Raw genomic sequence first — 20,557 nt, 5'->3', positions numbered from 1 at the left:
ATAGAATAGTACCTGGTCTAATATCTTCCTCGTATGCTGAGATACAGCTCTCTGCAATGGAACGCTAACAGATCATTTACGAGTATATATTAATTCAGTTCATTACACTATTAAAAACCAGTAGGTACTTACCCGACTCTATACAAATTTAATAAATTCAATCCTATTTATTCAGATTTTTTAAATGAGTGTAAACTGTATGTTAATAAAATAAATAAATATTGATTAATATGAAGTTAGAAAATAACCTTTATTTCCGTAAGCTGTATTAAAGTGGTAAGGGACCGAGGGCCAAATGTGACTGGCCAGGGCTGCCGTGACCGCGAGACCTATAAAGTGTCCAATTTAATGGCTGTCAATAATGGCGGAATTTACGAGCTATCCTACCAATTTACGACACATTGGCAAGCAGCCGATTCGGTAACGTGTGCCCATTGTCTAGTAACAATCGACTTCAAGTTAAAAAATAATAATTATATTATAAGATGACCCCTTAAAATACGATAGGGTAATTTTCTTAAAACAATCTTTTAAGGATTTTGGTTGTCATCACTTCAAGGACCCTAATCAAGTTTTCCACCAAACTAATATGGGAGACAACTCCTAATATTACAACGAAAATATTACTGAAGGGAGATTATTCAGTTCCACCAGTTTTTTTTTACTATTTACCCATTAACATTAAGCTTGATTACATAAATTAAATTTATTTTCTAATTTTTAAAACCGACAAGACTATAATACAATACATAACGTAGTTAAATATAAATCTATACCTTCATTATTGATTGTCATTACCATGTGATACCATGGACACGCGCCCAACATATCAACTTGAATAAACACAATTACATACCATGGTTCACATGCACAAAATTAATACTAAACAATATATCTTTATATCGGAGGCATTATTCAACATTAATATATGCGAAAAGGGGAAAGAGGATTGTCAGTAATGTGGACAATGTCTCCATTCCTAGCAATGTATACATGTCAAGTTGAACACCACGCGGTTATCGTCAAAGCTAGCGTGATAAATTCATGGTGAATTTGTCACGATGGGTTAACTGACGTGACCTCATGCTCATCTTATCATCCTCCTGTGGTGCCCCGCCAGCGTAAACCGTCAGCGCAGACGGATGCGCCATTCCATTATCATCCATTAAATATATATATATATAAATGCGAAAGCAAAGTCATGCAATTTTTTATTAGGAAGGTGGTAAAGTCGGTGCAGGCGAAGTCGCGGTAACATTCTGCGTCGTATATGTGTAGGTAAATAATAAATGTAACAGGCGCAGCCAGTCAATACAAAACGAACTCACGCTGTTCAATGCACTTGAATTAACGTTATATACGATTTCGTTTCCTTTAGATCTGAATTTATTCGAAACTTATGTTCTATTCGCAACTGCTTTAGTAATTAAATTAATTGTAATTACCTTATCCAAAATAAATAGAGAAATGAAAGTAAATTATCGTTGCTAATGATAAAAAATGCAATTGCTATTAAAAATAATAGAAAATTAGAACATATGTTACGATGTACAAATTCAATATCAATTTGTATTGATATTGAGTATATACATACATCTATACGCTCGCCCCGGCTTCGCCCGGGTGTACATGTATTATATATATATAAACCTATATATACGGATTTTGAAACGGTTTCTTTAATACATAGAGGCAATGTATTAAAGAAACCGTTTCAAAATCCGACAGACAGCGACAGCGACTTTATTTTATACTATGCAATGATATATGTACTCGTATATAATACAACACAAACGTATAAAACTTAAAATCTACTTTAAAATTTCAAACCACATTTCCCCCTTATTGTCCCTCTTGCAATGAGAGTGAAAATATGTTTTTTTTTATATAGAAATACAAAACTGATTCAAAGTTCAAATCATATTATTGCTCTCTCAAATATAGAGCTATGACAGTTGGACGGAAAGACAGATAAAATCAAATTTCAGACAATTTTCGCTTTTTTGTTTGAATTCATAAAAATAGTGATTATTAAAAATTTATTTTTAAGTATGAGCGACAATATGACTGATGATTGTGACAACAAATTAACTGTAAAGACAAAATTAGCAGGGCTAATTTAAAATATAATGTATTGTACCCAATATCTGAACAGACAGACTCTGTGTTTACATAGTTTAGCATACCGCATTAAATCTGATAGTGACGGGTTCAATCCCTCGGACGATACAAACATTAGTACAATTGTTTGTTGATCTTGTTGTTTTCTACATAGGTATAATATGCATGTATTTGTAAAAAAATATATTCCGTTGTTTCTATCAGTTATTTAGAACCCATAACACAAGCTCTGCTTTGCTTGGGATTAGATGACTATTATATACTAATTAAGACAGTCCATAAAAAGATATGCATATAAAATATGCTGTAAATTGTTCGTTTAAATGTGTCTTAATGCAATGTTTTAGATTTTACTACAGCCTAGAGAACGAACAGCTGACGCGAATACGAAACTATATAGCATTGTAAACACAGGCACCCCACAGCGCATGTGACGGTAACGTATGTTATTAAATATTCTAGCTGGTGAACAGAGATGTTCCGTTAATACCGATTTAACCCGCACACTGTTAATCTGACGCTAATAGAGCCGACCCGACCTTGACAGTAGTAAATATTTATAACGCCTTTACGACGGTCAGTGTGAATGTCTTCTAAATTTACGATAATTTTAACGATATGCATGTATGGTGGTATAACATCTTGTTTTATTATTATCACAATGAAGAGTTGTATATATTCATTTGTAATAGTAATCAATCGACAGTGGCACTTTTAGTATTAATATGAAATATACCTACAACCAATTTCGTGAATTTTTTTTTAAATTGATAGAGCTGACTTCTTTCATACATTATTTTAACTAGTTTGACTCTGATAAGATTTCTTTTAAACGACTATAGTGTCATGAATAGAATACCACAATAAATTAATATATTATGAAATATCAAATATCAATTTAAAAAGTAAAGATAATTTATTATTACGTGTACATTGTTAAAAGCTGTGGAGTAAACTCTTGACAGTGTAGGTATGTATTAAATTATGTATAGGAGTAATTGTATGCCGTGTGGCGTCACATGAATTCCGATAGATTATTGTTCTGTGTATTAATCAATCTGTATATAATAATTTTATTCACATAATTCAGCATAACATACATTTAATATGTTAACGCAAGACTATTTATATTTCTTTCAAGTAAGACAACAAATAAAGAAATTAAATATTTTCCTATACCTACAGACTATGTGACCTAGATATTCTCTCAAGTACTTAGCTGTCATTATCTTTTCATCAGTTGATTGCCCTACCTTACAACCGGACAAAAGCGGTTTCCCACACACGCACACTAGTCAATGCAAGCACCCCTGTTTACATGATAGTTGTTAGTTTCGACTCCCTTAAAATGTTCGTGCTGTATATCTAGGTCAGCGCCCGTTACCGTTGTTATTGATATAAATATTTATATAGGAACAAATTCCGATGTTACTTTAAAAGTCCTCATTTTCATTAAGAGTATCTAATCTTGTTACGCAATATTCGATATTTCTGTTATTTCGAAAGTGTGTTCATAATCAACTAAAACTTGAATTATAAGTCTCCGGCTTGAGTAAACAAACCTAATCGAACACACTAAATTAAATATTCTACCGAAAGGACATTCTATTTCGCTACTCTTAAGTATTAACTGAAACGAAAGCAACCAAACATTAACAGAAGGTAATAATCTGAAGGTAAGAACAAGTTCACGGAACAAGTATAACTATAAATACAAAGAATTGGAACTGAATGAAACAAGGGTTAGGAGTAGGAGAGGAGAGTTAGTAAGCAAGTTACCTATTGCCCTTGGTTCTTCCTATTCGTACCATAAAAAGTTACCTAAATTCGGGAGCATACAAGAAATTTTACTAATTATACGACGCGTGTGATAAAGTGTGTGATATGAATTTGTAAAACAATATCTTTTTTTTTATTTTTTAGTAAGTAAGAAAAAATAAACTGTATTAGGGTATCCTGATTTACATACAATGTTCCTTGGATTTATTTAGACTAAATTTAGGCACTATAGTAGTATATATGAGTATAAAACTAACATATATATTGTAACTCTCTGTAAACAAGTTATTATGAAAATATATGTACACACTGGTAAGAAATTTACACTTGTATAAAGTCATGGAAAGTTGAGTTACTATCGACTCCGACGTAGTGCGGCCTGTCTAAATCGAACGGATGTGAGTCGTTAATGAGAATTTATAGTGCGAACCACAAGACGACTCGTAACTCAAATTAGCAACATTCATTGTTCTAAACAACATAATTAGTCCGTATTTTGTGCATGCGATATAACGATAGTTGCAATCACCAATGTTTTGCAGTAAAATATTTTATGGCCTCTTCATTGCTCTACGCATTACTACTCTATATTGAATGCCAGTTACAAAATCAATCATATCGTAATGATTTAGTCAAGCGTTAAGTCGCAATTGAAGACCGCGACTGCGTCCGCGCGGACTTTACTTTATTTTTTTATTCAAATAATTATTTATTTATTAAATATTAATTTACTAAAAACCTGACTTCAATTTATTTATTCGTATTGATTACACCATTACATCAAATAATATTATTTTATACACGTGATATATACAATTATACTGTTGACAATACATAGGCGTATGGGTACCAAATTATAACGATAAATACTTACATATTTAAGTGAAGTAATGCACATTATAATCTATAATAATAACTGTGTTATCAAATGTATGTTATTAAATATATTAAAATAAAATTATAATTCGTTTTAATATAAAGGTATCAAAAATATTAAAAGCGAAAAATAAAAACAAAGTCTATTAATTATGAGAGGATTACTTTTTATATTAACTTTGATTACCTTATCTATATGAAATGAAGTGCAACAAATCTAACGATACCCGAATGATTAAAATCCATATATATGTTTGAATGATATAAAGGAACAAAAAATTGCAAACATGTGCTCAAAAATCATAACATTAGTTACAGTTGTAAACTAACGACATTTATAAGAATATTGTAATACTGTAACTACACAATCTTAGACCCCATAGATAATAAATTAAAATCTGACCAACACCATACTTACCTTAACCTTAACAATACATTAACCTACTTATCCTAGCAACATTTATCACAAGTTATCCTGGAATTGCAACACTTAACATGTGATAAGTTTGTAATTCCACTAGGTCGTTGGCAATTGACAATGCCTTGACTACCCCATGTGGTATAACAGTCGTGAAGGTACAATATTTTTAGCTCAGAATAAAAATTAACAGAGTAATAACCTACCAAAGAGGCTATTCTCAGCGCAATGAGTTCCAGTCATCGCACCGGACTCCGGATATCCCACAAAAACATTAATTCAATATTGAAATACAGAAACAATATTAGATTACTGAATTTAATTTGAAATAGTGACTATAGTTAACTACAACTTTTTCACAATTTAGAAACAAAAAAAATATTATACTTTATTTTTTTATGTCATACATAATGATATAAATTTTATTTAAAAGTTTACTGAAAACTGGAAGGTAAACTGGGTATTATCTTCTAACTCGTTATAAGTACGAGTAAGTCTAAAGGAACATGACGTCGTATTTATGTTGTGGATATTTTTTGTAAAATTCCTATTTGTTCTATATTAAGACTATCCCTTTACTACAAACACAGATATGATAATATTACATACTACAAGCAACTTTAAAAGTAATTTAGGTAAAAATAGTGGAACGTGTCTACTTCATGCTCTGGTTAATGACCAACTGCGTTCCATTCTTTTTATGCCGATGCGGGGTAGACACTTGTTCCAGAATATGCCCATAGTTTTCATTCAATGCATATTATATTAAATTTGAGTAGTTATTAGTTTGGACACACCGTTCTGACCCTGATAAAGTAAGTACACACACAAACACCATAGACAGTAATAACATATATACATATCTATTAGTTTTAAGTTCGAGTGTTACCGGAGTAAAAATTCCTATGGTGCTACGGTTTACTCCACTGATCGCCTATACCTAATAAGGCCAGAGACGAAAAACGTGAAACCCATTACATTTTAATATTAGTTAAACGACTCGACGATGATAGCGCACCGTGGTATGGTTATAGTGAACCCATACGCACTTAAAATGAGGTTCTCTTTTTTATTTAGTTCTTGAAAGGCTGTACATTAGTCGTCCTCTTTGTTTTTTTAATTTCACAAGAAACTTTCATGCCGGATATGTCGCTTTCCGTTCAGAGCAGTGGCTTTGCGCCTCGACTACTGCACAAATGACAAAAAAAGGTACTGCACAATGCACCAGTTGAAAATACATTTATAAGTATGACTATGATGTGAAACCAAAATAAAACATTAGGTTTTTTTACAGATAATTTAAATTGAATTGTCATTTTATTTATATCATTAATTATGTATTAATAGTCGCTTTTTAACTACAGTCATATTATGTGTCGCATATATAATATGTATTTTCAACGAAAATCTCATTAGATTTATTCGTGTGTAGTTTTAAAAAAGAACACTAAAAAGTAGCGTTGCAATCCTTTTTGAAATTGGTTAAAAATACACTGAAGCGGCAATAGTTTTCAAAATAACTGGTTACTAGTTGATTCACGTATTTATAGTGCATGGCGCACTCTGTGTAGGTTGATAGATTAGATACCTACCAATGTTTTAAAGTAATATGATTCATCATCATTTTATATATCTCTCTATTCATGCGTATGTAATGTGACTGTATTAGACAGCGTTCTGCAAATTATTATATTGATGAGTATACTTATTGTTTTACTAGTAATTTTTTATTAGTATACTTGGTTTATTTGTAACAAGAGTATTAAATATTTATTATTATTATAGAGAATTTAGGTCGTTATTATTCTTATCTAAATGTCGAAGCATAGTTTAGTTACTATACTGCCGAACACTAGTGATTATCTGCGTCAATTTATATATTTAATTTAAGGGTTTTAGTTTAACTTTTTTAGAAAGTCTCTTACGTCCTGTGATGTTGAAAAATCGTTTCATAGGGCAATTATTAACCATAAAAGTAGTTCCATTAACCATAAAATTTGTGTTAAAAATAATAAAAAAAATATATGACACAGTTTGTTTTAATTGTTTTGCTATTTATAAATGTATTTATTTACGATTCAAAATTCTAAATTTACATACTGCCTCCTAAAACCACACAATAAGGTATTTCCCATTGCACAATTACTGTACCCACATCTATTCTCCTTGGAAAGTATTGGGACATGTGTCCCACAAGCTGACTCAAGAAAACTGTTTCCAAGGGTGGCAAGGGGAGGTTGCTTCACCCTAAAGTCGCGAAAACGAATACGTTTGAGTAAGTGAATCAAACGATATTCATAGTAATCAATAAATTTATTAATAAACTTAAATATAACCTCTGTAACTCAATTGAAAGAATAATTGAAAAATTGTTTTTAGAACTACTTTCTATATAATTTATAGAAGATATAGAATACTATATAGAAGAGTTACTTTCACCATTTAGTTCATATTTTATAAATTTTTAAACATCATTTATTTGTAATTGTTATTTATATTATAATTGTTATTTGGAATAAATTGTTATAAATAAATCGACTCAATGTTATTATAAATAGAACAAAAATTATTAAAATAAAAAAATAATAATCTTATTAGTAAAGTGAGGAAACTACAAAGTAGAGTCGAAATTCTAAAATATGACTAGATAAGACGTAAAGGTACTCTAGACTAAGGTAAAATTATATATTTTCAGCTTATTTATAGATAATAAAATCTTTTAGTATAAAATGTATCTAAAGGTCTTCACTATTTCCCTTTTCTATTTCTTCAGAGTTTGCGGAATGAAAATTGTGTTTAGAGTTATTTATTATCTTTATGGAACTCTTAGCGTATGAATCTAAAACACAGTTGACCGGGTTTTTTTAAGTATTAGCCAAACTGTACAAGATTAATTGTATCGTAAAAACTAGACGATATAACAGAAACGAAGTTGTATTTCGACACCAATACACGAATCAGCACTTTAATTAGTTCAGTGACAGCTGGCTGCGACTGACGCAACAAGCAAGCCACAAATATAAGTGCCACAGAACTTTCTTCACAAGAGTGTAATCAAAAGGTGACGTGCGGCCATAGAAATGCACCTGAGGCAGTGACACTGTAAGCAGAACTGGTGCCTTGCCAGCGCCTGGCTGCCAACTGGGTGAGGCTCGGCGGATCGGCCGGGGACGCCCGCCGCGGGACGCGCTGCCGACGTACAGTGTAGGCGAGGCGAGCTGTCTCACCACACTCAACATTAAATTGCAATATCGATTATACCATTTTCTAGCTATGCTCTGGATTCTCTGCGTGACCGGGTCACATTAAATGGACAGAAAAAAGTATCTATGCCTTACAATCAATTTGTGTCAAAACCCCTAAAACTTGGTTAAGCTGTTAAAACCTCTGCTGATATTGTACGGTTATGGTAAAGATATACTAATACAAATATGATAAACAAAATACGATTTATATTATATGTGGAATATCATTACAACTGATTAGATAATATAATTACTAATTTGATTGACTATAACTAATAAAATATTTACTAATTTGTATTTGCAAATAACCGTATTTTCCCATTTTGTTCATATTAAAATAAAAACAAAATAATATTTTTATTTTAATATGAACAAAATGGGAAAATACGGTTATTTGCAAATAACTGACCACCACTACAGTGTAATGCTCGTTATTTGATTCATTTAATTGCATGCAGTTTATGTATGTATGTACTTATTATATTATCTGTGGTACTACTATCTGCAAGATTTATATCTAATACCTATATATAAAGAGAGAGAAACAAGGAGAGACAATCACCTATATAGTGATTATCTCTCCTTGTTTCTCTCTCTTTAACGGCGTAAAACAATGCATGCTCCCTGCAATACGATGCTTCAAGCATTGAACCAAGCCGTTCAATGCAACCATGTAGCGCAGGTCGGAACACGGTAATCAATTTCTAAAGCAAAACATCTTCGAAGGCCTCTGTAAATAGGTCAGGGCTGGCACCATAGTAATGACTAATATGCAGGAAAAGAGAATAAATAACAGCCGCCTTCCCTAGAGCTGCTGGAGCTGTATTACATAATGTTAACGCTTCTTTTCTTATATCACGTCTTATTCAATGTAGACTTGCATTGTTGTAAAGAGAGAGTATCTATGTCATATAATGCACATTTGAAGCCTAATCTCCAGAACACAATGGTTTCCATTACAAAAATATTTCATCTACTTACTATGTACATGAATCCTGTTAGACAAACCTAAGCTATATTTTAATATTAGCTACATATATTTTTCTACCTGTGGTAAGAGATACACCAGTCACGCCACTAATATTCATGTGTATTAGGTATCTTATATTAGTACATACATAAGTTTTAAATTTGATTACATTGTATAATAAATTCTAGATTATCTAAAATAATGACTATTTTTCCATATAGCCTGATATAGGTACGCGAGCTTTGAGAAAACATAAAAGTTTAAGAAAACTCTTGGTTCATGCTTCGGACTGTTAACGTACGGCGAGCTAAAAGTAGTGCTTTTAAGAATGACACAAAAACATATGTGTCTTTAGCTGCCTTTACACGTATGTTTTTCCACGTGGGAATTGACTTTCACGCAAAAAATAATGCGAATGTAAATGTAGACAAAGAGAATGAGAAGAGAGAGAGAGAGACTGCGTGCACTACCAGCTCGCGCATTCTCGCGTTCTTCAATCGTTTTTATAATAATTAATTATCATTGCAAACATAAATAAACCTTCCTCTAGAATCACTCTATCTATTTAAAAAAAACACTTCAATATCTGTTGCGTAGTTTTAAAGATTTAAGCATACATAGGGATAGGCAGCGATAGCGACTTTACTTTATACTATGTAATGATATATAAATTATAAACGTGTCTTTGGAAAAAAAAATCTGTGGGATAGAAAATAAAATTTTAAAAGAATGTCAAAGACGTCCATGGCATACGCGCAAAAGAGTGATCACGAAAAATTGTAAAGTGTAATCACTCACGATTGCACTCGCTGGCTTCCTAGGGCAAAATCGAGGGTGTATCAGCAGTCAGCAGCAGAGAATGTTAAGGCAGCTACATATTATAATTAGTATTAAAAGCCTCAAAAAAAGACTTCTTAGTAAATGACCAGTTTATCTTTTACTGCTTTTACTGGTATCAAAAACATCATGAACATTACTGTCACTAAGATGGTGCGGCTGTTGTCAATTCTATCACACATTAATTAAACTAAGGGTGTTAAATAATGTGCTAATAGTTTTATTTATCTGTTGCTTGATCATTTCTAATTACCTACTTGTAACTGATTTCATTTGAGAAAACAACACCTCGAAACAGTATTCAGCTAATATTTCTATCCTGCAATTAGCGTAAATGGTATTTTGCGTAAATAATGCTTCGGTTAACACAAAATGAACCAGAACTTTAATTAATGGTATTTTACGTAAACAATTTCTTAGTTTCGTAAAATGGCGGAATTTTTAGACAATATGTAAAATACGTATCTGCCCTAATTTGATGTTATTCAGTATTATTTTCTCGTAAACTTCCATAAGATTAAAGTAATTATAAAATTATAAATACAACAAGATACATTTTTACGTATTTTGAGTTAACAAAGAAATTATTTCGTAATTCTTTTATTACTTGGTACATGGTAGGTAATGTAATTATTTTGAGATAATTATTTAAGTATCAAACAAACACTGTTGAATAAATGGGAAATATTGGTTCCACCTATTATTTAAGTTTCATAAATGCAAATATTATTCCGTTATCATGATTAATGGCACGATAAAATAGATGTGTATTTGTTAGGCTAACAATTTCGCATTATCGACACTTGGTGCACACCACTGTTAATATGAAATACATCGCTTTACGTCATTACTTGATAACAGTCTGAATATCTTTATGACTACCAGAATTATTACAAATACTTTCAAAATAAAGATGTCAATCACGGATCAATGATCACTTTGTTTTTGGCTCATTTTTAATTGTTTAAATGTTTGTCTAAATTGTTTTATTTCTAGGATATTGTAAGAGGTGTCGGCATAGAGTATTCTTTTAACTTTTTCATCTTCATCTTCATATTTTAAGCGTAGTAATGATACTACGTTTAAAATATACGTCACTATACAGATATAGATTATATAAATTTATTAACTTTATCGTCGAAATAGAGACCCATATACCCATATTCTACATATTCAATTCAAAAATCATTTATTCATAGTAGGACATTTTAGCCGCTTATAAACGTCAAATTTTTACATTCTAATTTTATTTTTTTTCCCTACCGTCCAGTTCGGTATATAGATCCAATTGAGAAGAACTGGCAAGAAACTCAATTGAATTACTTTTTTTTTTAAAGCCAATTTATTTACAATGTATATTTATATAGGTGTCTATGTCTAACATTAAATGAAAATTCAGTGCATGAACAACTATTGCCATGCACACTCGTCATTCAAGTAATCGTTTAGTGAGTAATAGGCTTATGTTTTAATCTTCGTAGATAGGCAGATTATTTAGTATATATCTATTACAATGTTGCTTCCAGTTCATTACGGGTAGGATATTTTTCTACTGTGGTACTTACTATGTGCACTATACAAAGCAACTGTAAATAAATAACTATTACAATTTTATGTACAAGTACATAAGAGAAAAATAATATCAAAGTCACAAAATAATGATAAAGCAACACTCCATAAAATACCTATTTGTAAAATTTGGCAAAAGAAACACATAATAATTTAGCGAAGATCTAGTATCTATTGCATAGGGCGCCATTTCCTCGGTTTAAAAATATACACTTCCTCAATCAAATACGATTAAAAGTTCAGCCTTGATAATATGTGTGGTGTAAACAGGCGCGGGTTGGCAGTTGGCATCAGTAGATGTGTGGAATGCTAACGATATTGGCCATTCCACTCTCACATCGACAATTAACTTCTAGTTTGTTTGATGAAGTCATTTACACCATTATTGTATTTCTAACTTTTACCCGTGCCTTCGTCTGCTTTTTATTAGATAAAATGTATGCGATATAATTAACACCTAATTTCATTGAGATCCATTCTGTCATTTAATAATGCTAAATGCTAAACTTATTACCTTTTCTTGATTACAAACAGACGAATACTTTCATATTTATAATACTGTATTGTTTACTTGTATTTCTAAGTATAAACAAATCTACTTTCTACTTTATTTCTGACTGTCAGAAATGTTCCAAATTCTAAGCCATTCATTTTCACTATAGCGTTAATGTAAAAAGTTATTTCAGTGTTGATTGATGAGTATATTATGGCATATAAACAAGGCAGGTGGGTATTATTGTGTGAAAAAAACGCACATGCGAGACTCGCGGTGAAAGCTTGATGCGATTAGCCGATGTGGGGCGGCGGCGGCCGGCGCCACCAGCCTTCAATGGGATCCTGATAGCTATTTAATGAAGTTATGTTAGGTATCCACATTTCGTAAGTAATTTTTAAAAAGATTTACTTGTATATGTAATTGATAATTTGTTGAACACAAATATATAATGCATTCAATTATGAAAAATAGCGTTGCCTGGTCTTTTTGAACCATCTAGATCTAATTCGCACAATTGTTGGGATTTCCATACAGATTTAAATGGGAAATCCCATAGTGCTTCCTAGTTCATGTTACATACCCCTTTACTGCTTTACATATTTACTTCTAGCCTATTAGATTTGGAAATTTCACCTATGTGTTTGACATTCCAATTAACGTTATGACTACTTTCTATGAATCTTCGTATTTTGGAGCCGTCAAAGAAACTTAATCTCGATTAGTTTAACTACCAATTATAATAAATCATATACAAATATTTGTGTTGCAGTCATTTGGTTTGATCACAAACCTATCGAACCTTATATAATATAAATATAATGTAGTAAGTTAGACTTCAACATTTATGAAAGGTACTACAAGAACCACGTACTGTTAAAAAAATATACAGCAAGCGTTAATATATTTAAGACATTAATTAAATTTTATAGCACTAAAAGTAATTAATTTTGTGTCTTATCACTCTCTATATTAATGGAATAGATAACTGTGTTGAAATAGAATATAGTCACTTGATATTTTTAGGGTTAGGGGCGGGACTCCTCCTTTTTATATGTTTTCAGGACGTTTTTATCTACGTCAATTGAATATTAAATACGTTATTTTCAAAAACAGGGGTTTTTAATACTTTAAACACCATATTTGGCCTAGTAGGCATGCAAAGAGTATAAGTAGTACCTACCTACAAGTCAAGTATAAGAGAGAATACGACTTATCTCATGAATATGAAAAAAGTATACAAAATAAATTAAAACATTTTAATGCTAACTTAAAGAGCTTCGTAGATCTTTAAATTCTGATATATTATTATATATTTTTGTCATCATTATCTAACAACTTTTATACCGATTTTCAAAACGCATTATGTTTGGAAGGATATACCTACAGAAAATTGAGGTGGTCCCATTTTCACCATAACAATGATATTCCAGAGATTTCCAATTGACAAAAATACTCAAATATTATAAGCAAGTATTGCATGTTTCTTATGTGCATTATTCTTGCTTATGTGCATTAGTTAATTTGTTCAAGTATCAGGGGCTATAAATTAATTACTTGTCGATGTATAAAACGTTAACGTAAATTGAAGTCGGTTTTTTCGTACCGGAAACATGCGTTTAATTAAATTAATTTGGTAATAAATAGCAAATGTGCAATTAGAGGTTAATTAATGAACTTTTCAGCGATAACCGCATATCTTTAATTTACAGGGGATATTGATCGGTGGCCGCCTGGTCGGTGAGAACAAAGAGCGAGCGGCTTTATGCCCACCGCCGCCCTTCGCTTAGCACAAACAAAACGGACCGTTCTGAACATACAAACATTCTGGATACTGATATGGAAAATTACTTCATACGGTAGCTTTAATATGAACATAATACATACGTTAACTAAACTATGTATATACATATTGTTTCATATAGCAGAGATAATATAGTATTACAATAGAATCTAGTAATTTTTTTAACATAACTGATCACTCTAATATAAGCTATTACATATTTTACTTTTTATCCCAGTAAAAGCCAGAACAAAATATTGTTATCCCAATTGGTTAACAAACAAAGAAGTTATTAGAATATAAATCGCGGGCTCGGCTAGTTACAAAATAAATGTCGAGATATTTATGAGCTAAGTTATAATAAATGACTTAGTACATTACTGTAAATAGGCATAACATATACTCACTAACTTTCAAGTTGGTCGGAACATTATGACGTAACTAATCCCTGCGAACTTTCAACCCTCTTTTGAAAGGATAGCTAGTAGGTAGTTAATAATGTCTGGCGAACGCGAACATGTAATCTACATCACACGATAAAATTATTTACTACTTTAGTTGTTAACTTAAACCTATGACAATTTAACCTCGACGACAATAAATGTGTTCTTTAACTCATTCATATCCTATTAAAAAGATAATATAGTAATGTGCAAAGGAAGTTATTTCCTAAATAGGCATCTTTAAGGGAAACAATAAGGATTTTTCATTTTTTGGGTTTTGACACTATAATATATATAGATATGAGTCATGTTAATGAGTCAACATCGGAGTGTTTATTAGAATCCTTAAAATTGTTTAAGTTTATGTATAAAACCTAAATATGCCGGCTTAATTCTAATACCTACATAAGCAATGTAGAGTCCTTACTTTTTAGGCAGTCGGATAAAATACAAGATAATTTTTTGCACACAATATATAACATGCTTTTCTTGTTACATGCCATAAAACCTGTTTGTTGACAGTCGTTGCTCCAATTAGGAGGGGAATGCCGAACCCGCGACAAGCTGAAACAGGTCACAAGTGACACAGTGGCTGGAACCTGGCCAAATGTTTAGGGCACGTACACACATCCTCTCTTACTCTTTTCCTCTTCATTTAAGAATTTTTATGTAGAACTTCAGTTTGATCCGTTCAATTTTTTTTGTTTGTGAATATATAAAAGGCTCATAAAATAATTGACAATAATGGCTGAAAAGTAGTTATGATATTATTCTACTGAACAATAAATATTTGCCTATAGATAAGCTCTAAACATTTCACCCTTTTAGTTGTGTCAATTCCAAAAAATATCAGTAGATATTATTTTAAATCTACTCTCAAAATAAAAATACCTTGTTACCTACCATACATTTATCCTTTAATAATATTTTTTCAGTTTTTGAGCTACAAAACTTAAAGGTTGGAAGTAGGAATTGCCCTACTGTTTATGCGAATTCGGTCATGGTTGCTGTATTGGAAATACGCCAATAAAGCCTCTCTCTACCCTATCCAGTTTTGCCGACTAAGAGACGCCATTTATTGGTCCGTCTACGGACACCGAATTATAATTTTTGTGATACCTATTTTAAACAGCAATTCTGAATTATTACGATTAAAAGAAAAAGATAATGGCATCAAGTTCACAGTTACAAGCTTTTGACATTCAGAGTCCATAAAAGACACTATATAATATATGTATGTTAACCAAGTAACAATTGAGCTCCAACTCGATGCTTCCGAGATTAAGGTTTCCAGGTCCATCCACACACTAGCACATTATGACTGTAACTGCATTGTCATATATTAAAATGTCAGCTCAATTCTAAATCAGCAAACGCTTGAAAATTTTTACAATAAACCGGAAACATATAGGTATATTAGGCTATAAGCAAAACACACATTTGTCGATACATGCATTTAAAAAGGTTCAGTATTTCGATTAGCTTAAGAAATCACATTAGAGGTACTCATTTATTGAATAGGGCCGCGTAACAAAATCAGTATGTACAATTAAATTGAAAAGTGGGCATATCTTGTCAATTTTTAATCTGTAATCTCATATTTTCAACACAAAAAATCACGATTTCCAGTAAATATTATTGTAGAAACAAATATATTTATATATAAGTTTTTCCATCTCTTTATTACCGATATGAATATACGAGTATAAGATATTATACGCATCCTGTTGAAAAGTATATTGCGTAGTAAGTCCACACACAGTACATATACAAACAACAAAATAGTTATTTAATTGCGATCAAACGTCGCCATAATTATTGATTGAATTCAGAATAAGTTAACTTAACTACGTATGTATTGGATATACGTTATAACGTATGATGTCTTAAGCTCATCATGCACTAAAATGCAAAAGTGCTCGATAATATTAAAGCTTGAAAACAATTGGCGACAGGGGATGGAAAGAAGTTCATCCATCCAAGAAGTCTGCGCTGGGCGCTATTTATCTTTTTTTCTATATTGTAGAAGATGGGAAGTATTCAGGTTAATAATATTTAATGGTTTCAACTGATATCACACAATTATTCAGTCTTTTATCTAAACTCAATTTCGTTTTCCATAATATAGATACGGTTTATAATCACTTATATTTAATATTTCAGTAGTAGGTACCGACTACCAACAAATTAAAAAGTATAAGTAGGTATATGTCATAGTCATAGTTATTAATTTCGAGTATCTAGATGTTGCAATTCAATATGAGTTGCGGCAATTTTACACCCTAAATCAGGCATTAAGGCCCCTAATTGCGAGTAGGGCTCGAATCGTAGTTCTAAAAAAATTATGTAGGTAGATATTTGCATCGACTATCTATTATAGTTTCGACTGATTAACGTAGTAATAAAACTAATCAATAATAGCTAGGGCATATAAAGACATTGGATCGATACCGGAATATGACCGTGTTTAATTTATTATTTGCTGTACAAATGCACATCATTTCAGTGGAAACAATTTGTAAATTACAAATTAATCTTGAATTACATGCATATTATTCATTTGCAGCTATAATACGTTATTAGCAGCAAATTAAAGTTATATTAATAGCTTAACATTTTCCAAAAAAATCCACTAAGTAACTAATTGTCTGTACGTTGTTCTATCACAAAACATATCGGGATTGTCGTACATTGCCATCATTACCGATAGCTGTGTTACTGTACATTCGACCGTCATGTTCCTTAAAACAGAATAATTTATAAATCAATCTGTTTGCACTATAAATAGATAGTAAAGAGGCTGTTCACGTAACGAAGATGACTCTGCAAAGACTACATTTTTATTTTATTTTAGGTATCTTAGAAACCGTCACCTTAGAAATTATATGGAGTAGGTAGATACATGGGTAATAATCATGTAGGTATGTCAAAAACTGTTTATCCTTTGTTGTTTATATATTCTTTTATCAACTAATAAGCTATTGCCCGCATTATTAGAAGTTAGCTATAAATAAATGAATATACATAATAATACATAGGTGTACAATCGTGAAACAAAAATAAACGAATGAGACGTATACTCTTGAGCAAATACTACCTTGATATGTTCAACAGTAGGTGCTGTCAATAGGCCATCGCTAACTAGCAAATAAACTTTTGCCACAATTATTATGTTTTTAATAATACTGGAATGGTAAACTGATGGGTCATTTAACGGAATGTGAACACATAAACATCACCACACACTTCAGAACCTCTAGCCAATGCATACCTACTATTGTTAGGGACTATAGTGTTATGCCTCAGTATGTAATTTTAATTACTCTAATAATCCTTATGGTTTCTAGTGTGTATTGATCTACCTATGACAATCTACAGAGAGGTAGTTGATTTTCACTACACTGATTTGAGAAATTATTTCTTTGTTTGATGGATATGTTGGTAGGTACTTTATTCCAGAATTAAAGGCTACCTACATAATATGTTAAACAGAACTTACAAAGTTATAGCACCCGAGTAAAGCATATCTCTAGTCTAGCAATAAAGATACGTATCGTAGTGAATTATAGCGTGTAGGCACATTGGCTCCCATACTAATCTTAAAAAATTTAAACATTTGGTTTACCTGGCCAGGCGCCGTGCCATAGCTAAAGACAGCTACCTCCCATGGTATCGACCGAAGGTGATAGGTTTTTCATTTGTATCTCAATTGGTTGGAATTATACATTATTTCATTTATGTATGCGCAACACCGGGAAAACATAAAAAAATGTAAATACAAATAGAACAATGAAAAAGGGCACACAAAGGACAATTAAAAAAAATGGCCTAATCATTGTACCTATATATATACTATAGGAACATACCTATAGGTAAATATAATGCGATGACTTTTCCCTAAAATCTCTCTTTTCTCTTGAATTAATTAATAGGCAGGTAGGTATGTGTTTCCTAAAAATAATTATGACAAAACGTGAAAGTAAAAATTGTCTCGCCTATTTGCCAACATTTGTTGAAGTTGTGAAAATGGGTCACTGGGTGTCATGCACTTCGGTACACTGATCAACGCAAAAACGTAAGAGAAACCCAATTTGTTTTTATTCCAAACCAATTAGAAATTATATACTCCAACTAAACATACCTAAGTATGTAAGAATGTACCGGTTATGCATCCCTTCAAATATCTCCTCATTTTAATAATAATAATAATAATCAATTTATTTGCAATAGATTTTGGGTACATACATATATGATGTTATACAAAAACATGGCCCTTACAAAAACTGCTTATATCAAGCGTACAAATTTTGTAAATAAATCTATTCATATGCACCTTTCATTGCGCATTTAGCGCACTTTAAAAATAAACTCATTTAGATAGATCGTTTATTTTGAGAATAAAGTTGGTCTTAAATTTATTGTGAATGAAAGTGGCCGGTGTTTACCTCCACTGTGACCTTGAGAAGGAAGACACGTCGAGGAGGGGAGGATATCTGCTATCGATTCTGGAGAAACTGTGCTCCCGCCGGGCAGTCGACTCACCAGCGCTGAAGTGGCCAGGGTGTTACGAAAGGTTCACAAGTAGTTTGATTACAACAACTGTTTCTGACACAAAATCCTTAGTATATACACAGAATTTCGTAAATAAATGTAAAATGTCCGGAAAGTGTTAACCGGTTGTATTTGATGCGCGATCGAAATAAGGAGCGAGTTGAGTTGCGAGGATGCGGGAGAGCGCGTGCGGCCGAGCGCAAACTGCGCGACCGAACCGGGTGCTCGTCGAGTACGCGCTGCCGCTATTTGCGCCCGCTGTCCGCCCACCCCGCATGGATCCGCCCGCCCAGAGCTTTCTCTGCGCAACGCACCAACAACCACTTCTTTCTTCGAGTTGTCAATGCTTTTGATATCTCGGAAATTATCAAAATATATTTAAAACAGTGACTGTACTGTTATTTTTAAAATTAATAGGTATCATTATCAACCCAAAAATCTTGTTAAAATCAATTGCAGTCGTTCAATATTCAAAACAACAAAAAAATTGTTTGCTATTTATCACAGATTTCTTTTATTCATATCATATAAACTATCTTTTTAGTATATATGATATAAATAAAAGAAATCTGTGATAAATAGCAACAAAAAAGTTAGCTTAAGGACATTTAACAGAGTCCGTCCCATCCAACCATAGGATATATAATAATAATAATAATCCAGTACAATTGACACAATGCTGGCTGCCGGCTTGTAAGGTAATGAGATCATGTGTTAAGGGTAAATACCATAGAAGTATTTAAATACATCCATATAGGTACATATAATATAGATAGAAAATACAATACTAACAACCATAATTATAAATACAAATGTTTGCATAATTTGAGGATTCGAACCCACGACTATCGAAAGTGTCAGGTATAAAAAAAAATAAGTCTAAAGCTAGATATACTCAGAACTGTCGAGGTTATAGATATAGTAAGTATTTTTAATATAATTATGAAGTATTTTTCAGTAGTAGTGTAGTAAGATTTCTCTGTTCGTAATAAAATATATTAAATTAAATAATCTGTAGATATAATTGGAATAAGGGGTGTTACGTAGCTTAGACTTTGGTTACTTCCGATTACTTTTACATCTCTAGTTCTGACAATTCCTATGGCAGCCACGGTCCACTTGTATGAAAAAGTTAATGATCGTCGTCCGGCAAGTCCGTACAGCATGTGCGTTCTATCGTCTATTATTATTTCATTTGTTACCTACTACGCAATTGAGTAATTAGCTCAGTAAATTTCGATTTTTAAGATTATTGTTTTACATAAATTACGAACACCTGTCAATAGTTCTTATGTTAAAATTTTAATAACATACTAATTTTTATTTTCTAGGCATACAATTAAAAACAAATAAAGATTTGGACTGACTGATTGACTGAATAATATTTTTATTTACCCTTAAAACAACATTTTCTGACTTTCGCTACATGTGACGTCTTCTCCGACTTAGATTGCAATAAACCACCTCCGTAT

At 31.8% G+C, this 20,557-nt stretch overlaps 1 protein-coding gene across 3 annotated transcripts in view; it reads right to left on the bottom strand.

The window, feature by feature from the left end:
• Positions 1-19,320, bottom strand: part of LOC131847999 (potassium voltage-gated channel protein Shab) — a 43,732-nt gene extending 24,412 nt beyond the window's left edge. For all 3 annotated transcript variants that reach the window (XM_059197729.1, XM_059197730.1, XM_059197731.1), the window contains exon 1: positions 18,980-19,320. The gene's annotated coding sequence lies outside the window, so the exon portion shown is untranslated. The remainder of the gene's footprint in view (positions 1-18,979) is intronic.
• Positions 19,321-20,557: the final 1,237 nt, after the last annotated feature.

This window comes from Achroia grisella, unplaced genomic scaffold (genome assembly GCF_030625045.1).
Source record: "Achroia grisella isolate CSIRO2021 unplaced genomic scaffold, CSIRO_AGI_Agris_v1 utg546, whole genome shotgun sequence".
Lineage (NCBI taxonomy): Eukaryota > Metazoa > Arthropoda > Insecta > Lepidoptera > Pyralidae > Achroia > Achroia grisella.
Note: the sequence above shows the minus strand (reverse complement) of the source record. Positions and strands in the feature narration are given on the sequence as shown.